This window comes from Peromyscus maniculatus, chromosome 1, assembly GCF_049852395.1.
Source record: "Peromyscus maniculatus bairdii isolate BWxNUB_F1_BW_parent chromosome 1, HU_Pman_BW_mat_3.1, whole genome shotgun sequence".
Taxonomy (NCBI): Eukaryota; Metazoa; Chordata; class Mammalia; order Rodentia; family Cricetidae; genus Peromyscus; species Peromyscus maniculatus.
In genome coordinates this window covers 163836912-163850176 of record NC_134852.1, presented here as the reverse complement: position 1 = coordinate 163850176, position 13265 = coordinate 163836912, and the positions used below count along the sequence as shown (strand labels likewise).

The following is a 13265-nucleotide window of genomic DNA, read 5'->3' as shown; positions in this document are numbered from 1 at the left end:
GACCCCTCCTACCTTGATGTATCTCATTTCTATTTGCCTATCTCAGTTTACTTACTCTATAGACCCTCCATGGTGTGTGAAGGTGACTTCTAAGCAGCAGAATGATGTAAGGACCTGAGGGCCAGGTAATGCAGCAAAATAATAAGTATCTCTTGACAATTCCCACATAATTACTGGTAGGATATTTGGCTAACATGTGAATATAGTCAGGACTCCTCCTAGGCCAATAGCCTACTGATGCTTATCTGCAATGATTTCATGAATAGTTTAGGTTGATAGGTACTAGCTCATTTCATTTTGCAGGACACCTTTTTTTTTTTTTGGCTCTTTGGTGGAAATATACCTTCAGGTAGATATGCTGACTATACACAATAGAGTCAATCTGGACCTGGGTTCCAGTCAAGATTCCTTTAAGTTGTTTGATTTTTAGATAAGGAGTGGATTTCAATTTCATGGAAGTTGTTTTGTTTAATTTTGTTTCTCCTGCCCAGGGATAAAAGTGGACTCTGCTACCTGTAGCTTTCTCATAGAATACTTATTATTTTTAAAATATTTAATTAATTTATGCATATATGTGTGAGTATTACACATATGTAGGTATGTATATCTGTATGTACATACATGTTTGTGTGTGTGTACACAGAGTTCAGGAGAGGGTATCAGATATCATTCTCCATCACTTTCCAATTTTTTCCTTTGAGAAAGGGTTATTTTCTTCAACCTTGGGTTTGGGTTTTCTTGGTAAGGCTGAAAGCTAGCCAGTCCCTGTGATCCTTCTTTCCCTCTTCCGTGTGGGCATTTGTCAGGACACATCTTGTTATGTGCATACTGGGATGTGAACTCTGGTACTGATGATTTTGGTGCTCTTAACCCCATGCCAGCTCTACAACTCCAGTATTGTTTTTAAATGTCTTAGTTAGGGTTTCTGTTCCTGTGAAGAGAAACCATGACTATGGCCACCCTTATAAAGGAAAACATTTAATTGTGTGGCTTACAGTTCAGAGGTTCAGTCTGTTATTATGGTGGGACATTGGTGGCGTGCCAGCAGACATGGTGTTGGAGAGGTAGCAGAGAATTCTACATCTTGACCAGGCATCAGGAAGTGGTCTGAGACACTGGCATGGCCCGAGAGTATATGAGACCTCAAAAGCCCCATGGGAAGAGATCATCATGCTCCAGTGTTGAATGAAGTAAGTCTATTAACACTCTTAAGGCTCTACAAGGTGCTGGCCTCCTTTGTCATCATATGTCTAACCACTTCTGTTGCCTATTCTGTTTCAGACACAGGTCAGTGCATACTTGAATGTAGTTAAAAAGAAAGTTCAAGATGCCTGCTGAGAGAGAAGAAAATAGAATAATCCTCAGAGATGGAATGGAATTCACAGGATGAAGAGGATGGCAGAGTCGGGGGGAATGGTTCTACAGTCCAAGTCAGTGGAGAAGACACAGTCTCCTGAGATCTCTGAACACTGGAGTATTACTCATAGTTTCAATTTCTTCTTGTAATTTGACTTTTAACTGGTCAATTATGTGATGTTTAGTACACACACACACACACACACACACACACACACACACACGTATATATGGTACAAAATTAGTCTTACATGTTCCCAGAGCCAGTATAATCAAATCAACCTGTCCCAAGCTTAAATACATCCCTGAAAAGGGAAGCATTCAGGTTTTACAGGGTCGCTGCTTCTCATTTCATTTATTTTTGCCTCCTGTCTTCTTTGAGACTCATTTTGCCTGTCACTTCTTTCTCTACCCTTACCGGTCTTTCATTGTTCTCATTAGCCTCAGGGGGGCTTTTTGTGAATGAACTGTATCATGAAAGGCAGCTATCAGTCTTTTCATGATGCCATGGGATCTTTTGAGAATCATGCAGTACTTAGAAAAATGAAAAAAGACAAAATAAATAAATGATAAAAATGTAGGATTTTTCTCTTTAAGCAACAACAATAAGTGAACATCAAAATTTTCAGGGTTTCATGCTTAGAATATCATTATAAGGAGATGAGCGTGGATTCATTTCTTATATTAACGAGGCACCAGAGGCTCAGTATTCATATGACTGGCCCAAGGCTGACCTGGTCAAATCTCTTGCTCCCTGCTTACTTCTCTACTGTAAGCTTTCTTAGCTTTATTCTATATCTCTGTGTGGTTGACTCCAGCTAGCTTATACAGTGTTCATGTGTAAGCGAGAGTCCGCATCTTTTGTTTTCTGTCATGGTCTCCTTTTCTTTTTATACTATTATTTTATTCAGTGTATAAAATAGTAAGTTTCATTATGGTATCTTCATATATGTATATCACTGTTCTATGATCATATTCATCCCCACCTTTGTGGTCTTTTTAATGGAAATTTTTTTTTAGGATGGCAAACCTGTTTTATATGTCATAGGAAATATAGATCTATCTATCTATCTATCTCTATCTATCTATCTATCATTATTTATTTACTTATTTATTTGTGTGTGTAGGTGCACATGCATGGTGTGCATGTAGAAGTCTGAGGACAGCTTGTAGGAGTCTGTTCTCTCTTTCTACCATGTGGGTTCCCAGGATCAAACTCAGGTCTTCAGGTTTAATGGTAAGATTTTATCTTTCTGAGCCATCTCACCAGCCCTTAGAGAGATTTTTTTTCTTGCCAGTATAATCATTTATTCATTTTCCGAGCATACCCTTCACTATATAGTCATAAACTTCTTTTTCTTTTAATATTTTGTCCATGTTTTCTTTTTGTTTAAATTTACATTTTTTTATTTTTTGAGAATTTTGTATGTGAGTCATATTTATACCCTTTCCACCCCTCCTTCTCCCCACTCCAAGTCCTCCTGTGTTCCCTTTCCACTCCCTCAAATTAAAAAATCATAGTCTCCATTTTTATATCATATGTAACATATATATTGTTACATATATGTGTATGTAACCTACTGAATCCATTTAATGTTGCTCCTAAGTACTGTGTTTAGGTCTGATTGCACTTGGGTGGGTAATCCAGCAGAGGCATCATCCCTAGGGGAAACTGACTTTCCCTTGAAGCACCCACAGATTGCCTGTAATTCTTCATCTAGGGTTGAGATTTTATGGATGAATATTTCCCTGGCATGTCTAGAAGACACTGTCTTGAAATGGGCATGGGATGTATATTTAGAGTCATTTTTTATGTATATTTAGACTCATCCTCAGCTACATATAACTGGAATAATTATAACAGGGGTTCTTTGGATACATGCTTTTCTTGATTAGTTGGAGAAAATCTTTTCAGATAGGCAATTTTCTTAAATATTGCAAAGAATCCAACTACTAGTTGGGAGCATGATGGTCCTTGTGGCCACAGATCTCCAGGAAAACCAGGAATGTTAAGCACACATGATAGTATTTTCAATGGAAGAGACATATAACCTGTTTTTCCAGAAGGCTGTGATTAACAGCCTGGTGATCTGTGTTACTGGTTGAGTCAGGCCATATCAAGCTCCTACAACCAGGACTGGAGGTTGGCTAGTAATCTAAATGATCCCTCTATAGCCAGGGGCTCCCCCAAGCTCCCACAATCAGGACTTGAGATATCTAATAGTCTAAATGACCCTTGCTTGTGATAGGATCTGTCACTGGCCTAGAGCTTGCCAAAAAGGATGAGCTGTCTGATCAGGGAGCCTAGTGATTCTCTTGTCTCCACCTCCCTAGCATTGGGATTACAAACACATGCCAGTATGCCTGTTTTTTTTTTTTTGTGTGTGTATGTAGAATCTTACTTAGAAGCACTTTACCAAAAGAGCTAAGCCCTACCCCAATTAGTATTTCTTAAATTTCTTACAAAACTGTGTACTCTCAGGAGCCAACACTCAGATACTCAGATGGAGAGATGAGCAGTCTCTCTCTCTCTCTCTCTCTCTCTCTCTCTCTCTCTCTCTCTAAGAGAAATCTTGACCTTTCTACATTTCTATATTTTTTATAGAAATATATAATGTGTCTTATAATACAAAGGAAAAAAATTGACTCATACTCCCCTTTAGTTCCCAAAAATAAGTTGATGTGGTTCTTAGATGAAAAGTTACATAACATTTGCTTTGAAAAGTTTGGAAAACACCACACAATACTGACCAATCACCATTCCATAGAGGATTATTTTCTCAGCACTGAACCTCCACAAAATGTCCCATTATAGAAAAGTAGTCCTCAATTACTGCCTGATTTGAATTACTGCTTGAAACTGCATGATGCTTGGTTTGAACATTCCTAAGTAGGGAAAATGCGGCTGGCAGTCTCCAATCAAAACATTGCTGTTTCAATGAACATTGTTCATCTCATAATGGATTCCACCCACCTCCATCCCAGCTGACTGCATACCTCCCAGGACTTTGAACATGACTAGGTGACAAAACACACTAGATTGTTAGCCCTGCTTTGGTCAGAACAATGGCCTTGACCTGTAAAGTAGATCAATGGCCATGGTGACATCTGCCAAATTCAGGCATCTGGGTGCTCCAACTTCAGGGGCCTTGGCGATAATTTCTTTATAGGATGGTCTTTATTGGAAACTGTCTATTTTCTATGCCATGGCTCCATTCATACCTCATCCCAGTGAAGACCAGGACTCAGCACCTCTTCTGGAGCAGGTGCAATATGGGACCCAAAGCCTAAAGGGAGCCCAGGGTAGGCAGGGAGTGACAGAGCCCTGAAACTCAGCATCAAAAGCAGCATCAGACCAGGCCTCTGCCTCATTTCTTGCCCCTGCTTTGCCAGATGAGGCTCTTTTCTGCATCTTATGGTGTGAAGTTGAAGGGAAAAGGAGAAGCAGCTTTAAATATGTGTGCTCTACAAGGAGGAGAGAGCCACCGGCATTGTCTGAAAAAAAGTATGGTGTTTTTTTTAAACTATATAATTTCAAGAGAATAACTTAAAAACTATGGGTTGAATTGGGGGAAAATAGATTACATACGAAAATCAAAGGATAACTTTCTATGATGTTGAAAAGTTTCTGTGACCCAGGAAGTTTCTATTATTGCAAACAACAGCACCAGCAGCAACAACAAAATTGTCTCTTGGTACCATGCTGTGGCATAGAGGACCAGAACACAGGAAGAACAGTAAGGCTACTTAACACAGATTCCATGGTCCTTCCTAATGCAATATGCACTGTAGAACTTTTTTTTAAAAGTCTCTTGTGGAGTCCAAACACATAAGAACCAACACAGGGTCTTAGTTCATGTTCCTGGAGCACCCTGCTCTTAGCTATCGAGACACCATCTCACTTGAGTAATCTTATCCTAAAGTGTATTTATGACACATATTACATACTTGGCTTGGAATAAGAGAAATCAAGAGGAGCCCCACAATGGGCAGTTGATGCGATGGTCTCATCTCTTCATCAGGGATACTGAGGGCTAGCCTAGTTCAGCAATGGTGATGGATTGGCTTGGGCGATGGGTAACAAGAGCTTCTTCAGGTTGCCCTAGCCTCTGTTACTGAAGTATATATTGAGCAATATCAAGTGGTATGGTCAAGAATACCTGTCCAAATAATGCAATGAATCAGGAAAAAATGAAAGATCTAAGTGTGGGGAATGAGAAAATAATTTTTCTTTGCTTCTTGGTGTAGAGTGAGGATTTTGTTTTAGTTTATGCCTCTCTATTAGCATTGTATCTCTTGGTGGTTAATTCTCTGTTGACTTGACTGGCCACAGGTGTCTAGGGGAAATGCTACTTCTTGATGTGCCTGTGAGGGTGTTTCCAGATGAGATTAGAATTTCAACCAATGGATTAAGTAGATTTCCTTTTCAGATATAATGTTATGGAATTCAGTGTGTGTGTGTGTGTGTGTGTGTGTGTGTGTGTATGTGTGTGTGTTGAGTAGAATAAGAACACTTTCTGTTTTTGTTTTGTTTTTTCGTAAGTTTGCTTAAATTGAGGCATTTTATCTCACCATTGCAGCTCTTTGGACAGGAATTCACACTAGCATATTCTCTGGCTCTCAGGCCTTTTGAGCTGGATTGAATGATGTTATGGGCTATCCTATGTCAGGGAATATTATTTTAAAGTGTGTTGCATTTTTTATTACTGCTTTTGTTAACAATTTAAAGATGTCTTGCATTCTTTTATGTTGCATTTGTTTAACTCTGTGAAACTGTGTCACTGTGCCTGTCTAAAACACCTGATGGTCTAATAAAGATCTGAATGGCCAATAGCAAGGCAGGAGAAAGAATAGGTGGGGCTGACAGGCAGAGAGGATATGTAGAAGGAGAAATCTGGGAAGAGGGAAGAAGAGAGAGCAAGAGAGACACAAGATGACCCAGGGGCCAGCAACAGAGTAAGAAAGAAAGGTATACAGAAATAGAGAAAGGTAAAAGCCTAGAGGCGAAAGACAGATGAGTTAATTTAAATTATGGAAAGCTGGCAAGAAATAAGAAATAAGGCCAGGCATTTATAATTGAGAATAAACCTCCATGTGTGATTTATTTGGGAGTTTGGTGGTGGGCCCCCCAAAAAGTAAAAGAGCAAAACCAAACAACAATCCTAGGTCTCCAACTTGCAGACAATAGGCTATCAGATTCCTTAGTTTCTATAATTGCATATATTGGTGTCTTACAATACCTGCTCCTTACTTTTATGGTTTATGGTTCAGTTTCTCTGGAAAACCTAGACAATACAACTTTTTTAAAAAAACATAGCATTTTGTCTTACCCAACCATAAAATAGATTCAGAAAATATATATTCAACCCAAAATATCCCAGTAGAATCAAATAGCCATGACAAATAAGTGGTGAATTCAGAGACTACTAGATTCACAAGATGCTAAGAAGTGATGGATTAATGTCTACCCCCAAATGAGACATCAATATCATCCTCTCTATGGCTCAGAAAACATGGAAGAAGAGTCAGAAGGAATGCAAGAGCCAGAAAGTAAGCAGAAGGGGTGTGAAATTAACGTGCAGAGAAGAAGAGATTATGGAGTGCTCTGCTCTGAATGGGATACCTACATCCCACCCCTCTCCCAAGAGTCAGAGATAAGTGTGGAAGATGTGTGGAAAGATTGTAAGAACTAGAGGTAGTGGATATCTAGCATTGAAACAGTGTTGGTCAAAATGATGGGGCCATTTCCCAAATGGATTCATAGCAATCATGACTGCATGCACAGGACCAAGCCAGTCCAAATCCCAGCATATATAAGGGAAGGGCTCATGAAGTCCCATACCTAAGTGAGGACTTATTGAAAAAGGATCATCACTTTTAAGAAGACCAGAGTCTAAAGTCTGTATTTATCTTGTCTTGGTATTTCTTAGCTTCCATTTTACATTCATTGACTTTATTGAAAACTAGCTTTTTAAATCCATGCTTCCATCTTTGCCAATTTAATATGTATGTGACCACAGATAAGTCTCTTAACTTCTTTGAGTCTTGGTCTTCTTATCAGTAAAATGTAAAAGTTAACAGTACTTAACTCTTGGGGGTTTTATGAGGATTAAATGAGTTCCTACATAGAGGATGCTCAGAATAGTGCCTGGTACACAGTAAATAGTAAGAAAGTAACAGCCATTTTTATCTCACTAAGAGCTGCTAACTGTTGTCTTTGCCTGGAGTCTGGTGATTATATTGGTGAACACTGTCTTTTCCTCCTGTAGCCAGCTACCTAATAGTCACCAGGGTCTCCCTTCTGGAACAGTCTCTTGCTTTCTTCCCTTACTAGTCCATCTCAGGTTGACATCGCCACAGTTTGTTTCAACACTGGCTACTTTGAAATCTGTGTCTGAGCATTTACCTGTGCCCCTCTCCGAGTCACTCTATACCCTAGGCCCAAAGGAGCATTTTCAAACAGAACCACATTGAAAGAACATACATGGTCAGGGAACACAGTTTGCACCTACATCCTTTAACTTGTGTAATCTGTGAAAATAAGAATTTTGAATGTTTTATTCAACTGCACTGTTTAAAACATTTTAAATACCCCCATTCGTGCTCCACTCACTCTGGATAAAAGTCAGGACTTTAAATATGATCTCTAGATCTATTTACCTCCCAGACTCTTTCTGACACTCTGCTGGCCGGTACATTGTGCCCAAACCGCAGTTTGCAGAGCCCTCCCCCGTTCTAAGTGCCTCCTGTAGGCCTTTGCCCACATGCTCTCAGCTGCCATTGCTTTCTGCTTTGTCAAATGGCCAGCTCACCCAGCTGTGCAAACACTGCTTCTTTGGGGCCACAACGTTCTTTCTGAACTCTAAGACCTGGGTTTTGACCACTCTGTTGACACTCAGAGCTTTCTTCCTTCACAGCACACATGAGAACGGCAATTAAATATTTGCATAATTGTTTCTTAACTGAGTTTAGCATTTGTCACCCTGCCAGACTCAAGGCAGGTGTGTCTTTCACGTTCACTATGTGTTTTTGTTACACAATGCAAAATGTCTGTGATCTAAAAGTTTGCCAAATATTTGCTTAAAGAAACCTGAGACCATTAAGCCAAATGACAATTAGTAACAAAAACTGATAGATAATCTCACTGGAGAAATGTTAAAAGTTTTACAGTAATAAGCATGAAAAAATAAATATTTGAAGTGACTTGGCCTAGAACAAAGGTGATTTTAGCACAAAGTCTAGTTCAAGTGGCCCAAGCACTAGGTATGGTGTGGTCATCCACGTAGCATTTCCATTTCCTTACAATTAAGACAATCTCTCTCTCTCTCTCTCTCTCTCTCTCTCTCTCTCTCTCTCTCTCTCTCTCTCTCTCTCTCTCTCTTGATTTTTTGAGACGGGGTTTCTTTGTAGCTTAGGAGCCTGTTCTGGAACTAGCTCTGTAGACCATGCTGGCCTTGAACTCACAGAGATCTGCCTGTGTCTGTCTCCCTAGTGCTATGATTAAAGGTATGCACCACCACCACCCCGCCAATCCACACTCTTTTGTTTCATCTCTCTTCATGCTTCTATGCAAGTGTATGGGATTCTGATTTTTGCTTGACTTCCTGAAGGTGTGTATTCAGGAGTAATCCAAGCATCAAGATACCCGGTAAAACCCAATCCCTAAAGGATCTGGAGCAAAGCTACAAATGGAGACATTTATAGGACCTATCTACATAAAAGTTAAAAACTAACTGAAGAAACTTTTTAAAAAAGGCACACTCTACCCTCCTATTTTGACAAACTGGCTTTGATACTGAGCTAAACAGTAGACTTTAGCTTAGAATTTGAGCTCTTCACCAGGACAGTGCAGGGCAGTGCAGTGAGAACTCACCTCTTCCCTTCCCTGCTTATGTTCAATAGACACATCATGCCTTTTAGCCTCCCCCACTTAGAGTGTCATTACAAAGGCAGATAGCATATCTGAGCACCACTGGCCATCATTGAGACCAGGGCCTCATACACATAGATAACTGCCAGTGGGTAGGGCTCGGCAAGTCTTGGATTTGAGTTCAGTGCCATTTGAATAGAGAATTCTAAAACAAAAACAAAGACATCACAAAAAGAAACTATATCCCAATTCACATTATGAATACAAACACATACAAATTTCAGCAGCATATTCTCAAGCCAAGCTTAGCAACCCAGAGAAAGGATTAAATGGGCATGGAGACAAGGCTCCTCAGTTAAGAGCTCTAGTCCTTCAGAGGACTAGAGTTTGGTTCCCACCACCCAAATTGGGTGGCTCACAACCCTATCATTCCAGCTTCAGGGAAACGAAAAGCTTCTTCTGGTCTCCTCAGACACTCACAAACATGTCCACATACACATATATAGGCAAACACACACACAGAAGAACACACACACACACACACACACACACACACACGCTAAAATAAGATACTGGTATCACAGGATCTGATTTAACCTTTTCAGTTGTATTAACTATATATAATCTCTGTAAGCTTGAATGAGAATAACTGCACTGAAAACTAGCTAAAAATAATTTATATGCTTTCTTATTGCAGTTATTTAGATACAAATCCTCCATGACCTTTAAGGAAACTTCCTAAACTTTGTTTTAGCTTCAGGATCACAGGAAGTCATTGTTAGTCTTCTTGAAGTTCATGAAGGGCAAGTTTCAAGAGACCTATTTTATACTGCTTTATACTGGGGACGTTGTTTATTTCATGGAAAATATTTCTTCTTGCAGGAATTGGGTCTCTACAGTGTGAGTTCAGTGCCATAGAAATTGAGAATTCTAAAGCCAAAATGAAGACATCACAAAGAAGAGCCATCTACTGTTTAATTTTTTAGCATTTTATTAAAATATTTCATGTACCTCTCAGCCATAGGGGAATAAAATGAAATGGTGTGGGGGCCTCTGCAAATTCTATGGCCAGCAGAGGAACAATTTGCACGAGGCAAGAGGGAAACCCATTCAACATGACTTCATTAGCCCCTGTTGGTTCGAACTTTGAGAGTCTTACCCCAAGTGGTTTATTTTTGACACATTTAAGCACAGTACACCTTTGGAAAAAGGTTTCCTCATGATGATCACTACAACAAGGCTTAAAAGACATGAATGACTACATCGAAACTTCTTTGCAAAGTTCATGTGTTTTGCAAAGTATCTGTGACTTCTTCCATAAGAATGATTCTATTGTCTGAGAAACAAAGCTTAAGAATTTGGGATGAACATAATAGTATGGGGGATTCGGTATGGATCTGGCTCCACAGACTTCAAAAGATCACCAGGTTGTTAACTACATCCAACTTGAGCTTCCTGGGTAGAAACAGGTATAAATCCCCTCTGTTGAAGACAAAACCCTACAAATTTAACATTTCTGTTTTCCCCAATGCTATCTGTAAACTCAAAGACTTCATGCTCACTACAAAATGGGTCATCCAAAATGCTGATTTTGCTATTGATTTGAACCTATGCTCATGCCAAGGAAACAACATGAATGAGTTAGTTGTGTGAATCTGAAATGTCTCATGAAAACAAGTGTATTAAAGGCTTGGTTGCTATTTGTTGAGGCTCCTTGGAAGTAACTGGTTAGCATGGGCTGTGATTTCATCAATAGATTGAGCCGTTGATGGAATCCTAATTTGGATGAAGACTAAGGAGGTACAGCTACCAGGGGAGATGGGTCAGTTGGGGTGTCTGAAGGACATACCTTTTCCCTCATGCCCTTCTTACTTGGGGTTGGACAACCAATCAGGGTCTTGTCCCTGTAGGAAACTGGTTGTCTATAGCTCTTCATCTAGGGATTAGAGCCTTGTGAGATTTCCCCTGCCTGTGTTGGCATGTGGTGTGATCATTGTGTATTTTTTTTTTTTTTTTTTTTTTTTTTGGTATTTCATGGGTGTAGCATCCCTGTCATGTCTAGAAAGACATGTTTGGCACTGCAAGTTCCTTATCTACCAATCCATTTGTTGAGCCCCTGGGGAAGGATTTCTTTGTTGTTGTTCTTTGTGTTTGTTTTTTTGAGACAGGGTTTCTCTGTGTAGCTCTGGCTGTCCTGGAACTTGCTCGGTAGACCAGGCTGGCCTTGAACTCAAAGATCTACCTGCCTTTGGGATTAAAAGTGTATACAACCAATGGCTAGCTGTGGGGGAGGATCTTAATAGATGTTCTGTTCACACATCTGAGTTCTCTGACTCTAGTCAGTTTCAGTCTCCATTGACTCTCTTCCATGCAAGCTCATAGGCCATATTATTGCATAGAACAGGGACTAGTTTTCAATAGTCAATATGAAAAAGAAGGTATTGAAAACAAGATTGGCAATTACTTAGCCCTGCTGCCATTTTCCTGCTAATTTATCCTAAAATGTAAAAACTCAAGTAGCTTGATTTAGAGGCATAATACCACACACAATAAAATGTTTTATTTGTAGATTGTGGTTACATTAAAGCTTAAAAACACTGATAGATTATTTTCTTTTTTTTTTTTTTTTTTTTTTTTTTTTTTAAAGATTTATTTATTTATTATGTACACAGAAGAGGGAGCCAGATCTCATTACAGATGGTTGTGAGCCACCATGTGGGTGCTGGGAATTGAACTCAGGACCTCTGGAAGAACAGTCAGTGCTCTTAACCTCTGAGCCATCTCTCCAGCCCCCTGATAGATTATTTTCAAAGGTATCACAAAGGGTTATATATTAAAATAAAATTAAAACATGCAAATATATAAATATCAAAAGCCATGTGATATTCTTAAATTTTATGTTGCCATGGTGAGTCAACTGTGAAAGGATGGTTGAAAGGTCTTTGAAGGGAATAATTCCTCATCCCATAAAAGGGTGTTGACTGTGGAAAAAAAAAGTTCAGCAACTGATATTTACTATTTTGAGATACCAAGGCTCAAGAATATTTTTCTTTCATTATTGGGCCATTTTTATCTTATTTTATTTTTTAATAGAGTAACAGTAATAGCGATATTGATTCCTCAATATATCTCAATCACTGTTCTAAAAATTCTTTTTTTTTTTTCCGAGACAGGGGTTCTCTATGTAGCTTTGTGCCTTTCCTGGATCTCGCTCTGTAGACCAGGCTGGCCTTGAACTCACAAAGATCTGCCTGGCTCTGCCTCCCGAGTGCTGGGATTAAAGGCGTGTGCCACCACCACCTGGCTCTAAAAATTCTTTACACAACAAACTTATACGTTGGTGATTGTGACCAAAGACTTGGGGGAGGGGGAAAAATATGATCAAAATATATTTACATTTAAAAACTGTCTAAAATAATAAAAAAACAAAATATATAAAAATAAAAAATTCAAATGGAGGTAGGCTAACAGCAGATCTTCACGTCTCCCTTCTCTCCTCCAAATTCAGTCTCCCAGTCTCACCCCTACCTCTGCAGCAGACCTATTGTTGCGGCCTCTCCTCCCTTCTTGCCCTCATCTCCAGTGATTCACACAGATCTCCTCCAGCCTTTCTCCCCACTCATCCCATTATCCCAGCCCTCAACACCATCAGGCATTTCCTGGGAATCCATCAGCCAAGCTTGCCAGATAAGCAAATAGGTCAGCTAAGCAGGTAGGTGAACTAGAGATCTCTACTCTCCCTCCTCTCCTCCAAGTCCAATCCCCCAGTCTCATCCTCAGCCTGGTAGCAGACTACCTGCTGTGGCCTCTCCTCTCTCTCTACCACCATTTCCAGGGGAAGTAAGCAGATACTAGTGGAGTACTAGTACTCCTGTGGATACCCTCAGCCCTCTGCCTCTTCCCATTCCCATTCTAAGTGTCAGCTCCCAGTATTTAGAAATGCATTCTTTTTGGAACACCCAATGGCTGTACCTAGTAGGATCCTAGAATTCGCTACCAAGCAACACACAACCACTGCAGATGGGGCATTGAGACCATT

The 13265-nt window shown here is 39.7% G+C and overlaps 1 protein-coding gene across 3 annotated transcripts in view; it reads left to right on the top strand.

Annotated features, from left to right (window-relative positions):
- The first annotated feature begins 20 nt into the window (after positions 1 to 20).
- The window catches only part of LOC102911582 (oocyte-secreted protein 1-like), a 35867-nt gene continuing 22622 nt past the window's right edge, over positions 21 to 13265 (top strand). Inside the window, exons 1-3 of one of the 3 annotated variants that reach the window (XR_013047575.1) lie at positions 21 to 1190; positions 1282 to 1430; positions 10109 to 10926. The gene's annotated coding sequence lies outside the window, so the exon portion shown is untranslated. Of the gene's footprint in view, positions 1191 to 1281; positions 2594 to 10108; positions 10927 to 13265 lie in introns of those variants that run through there. The other 2 variants (XR_006063822.2, XM_076560293.1) reach the window with 2 other exon arrangements.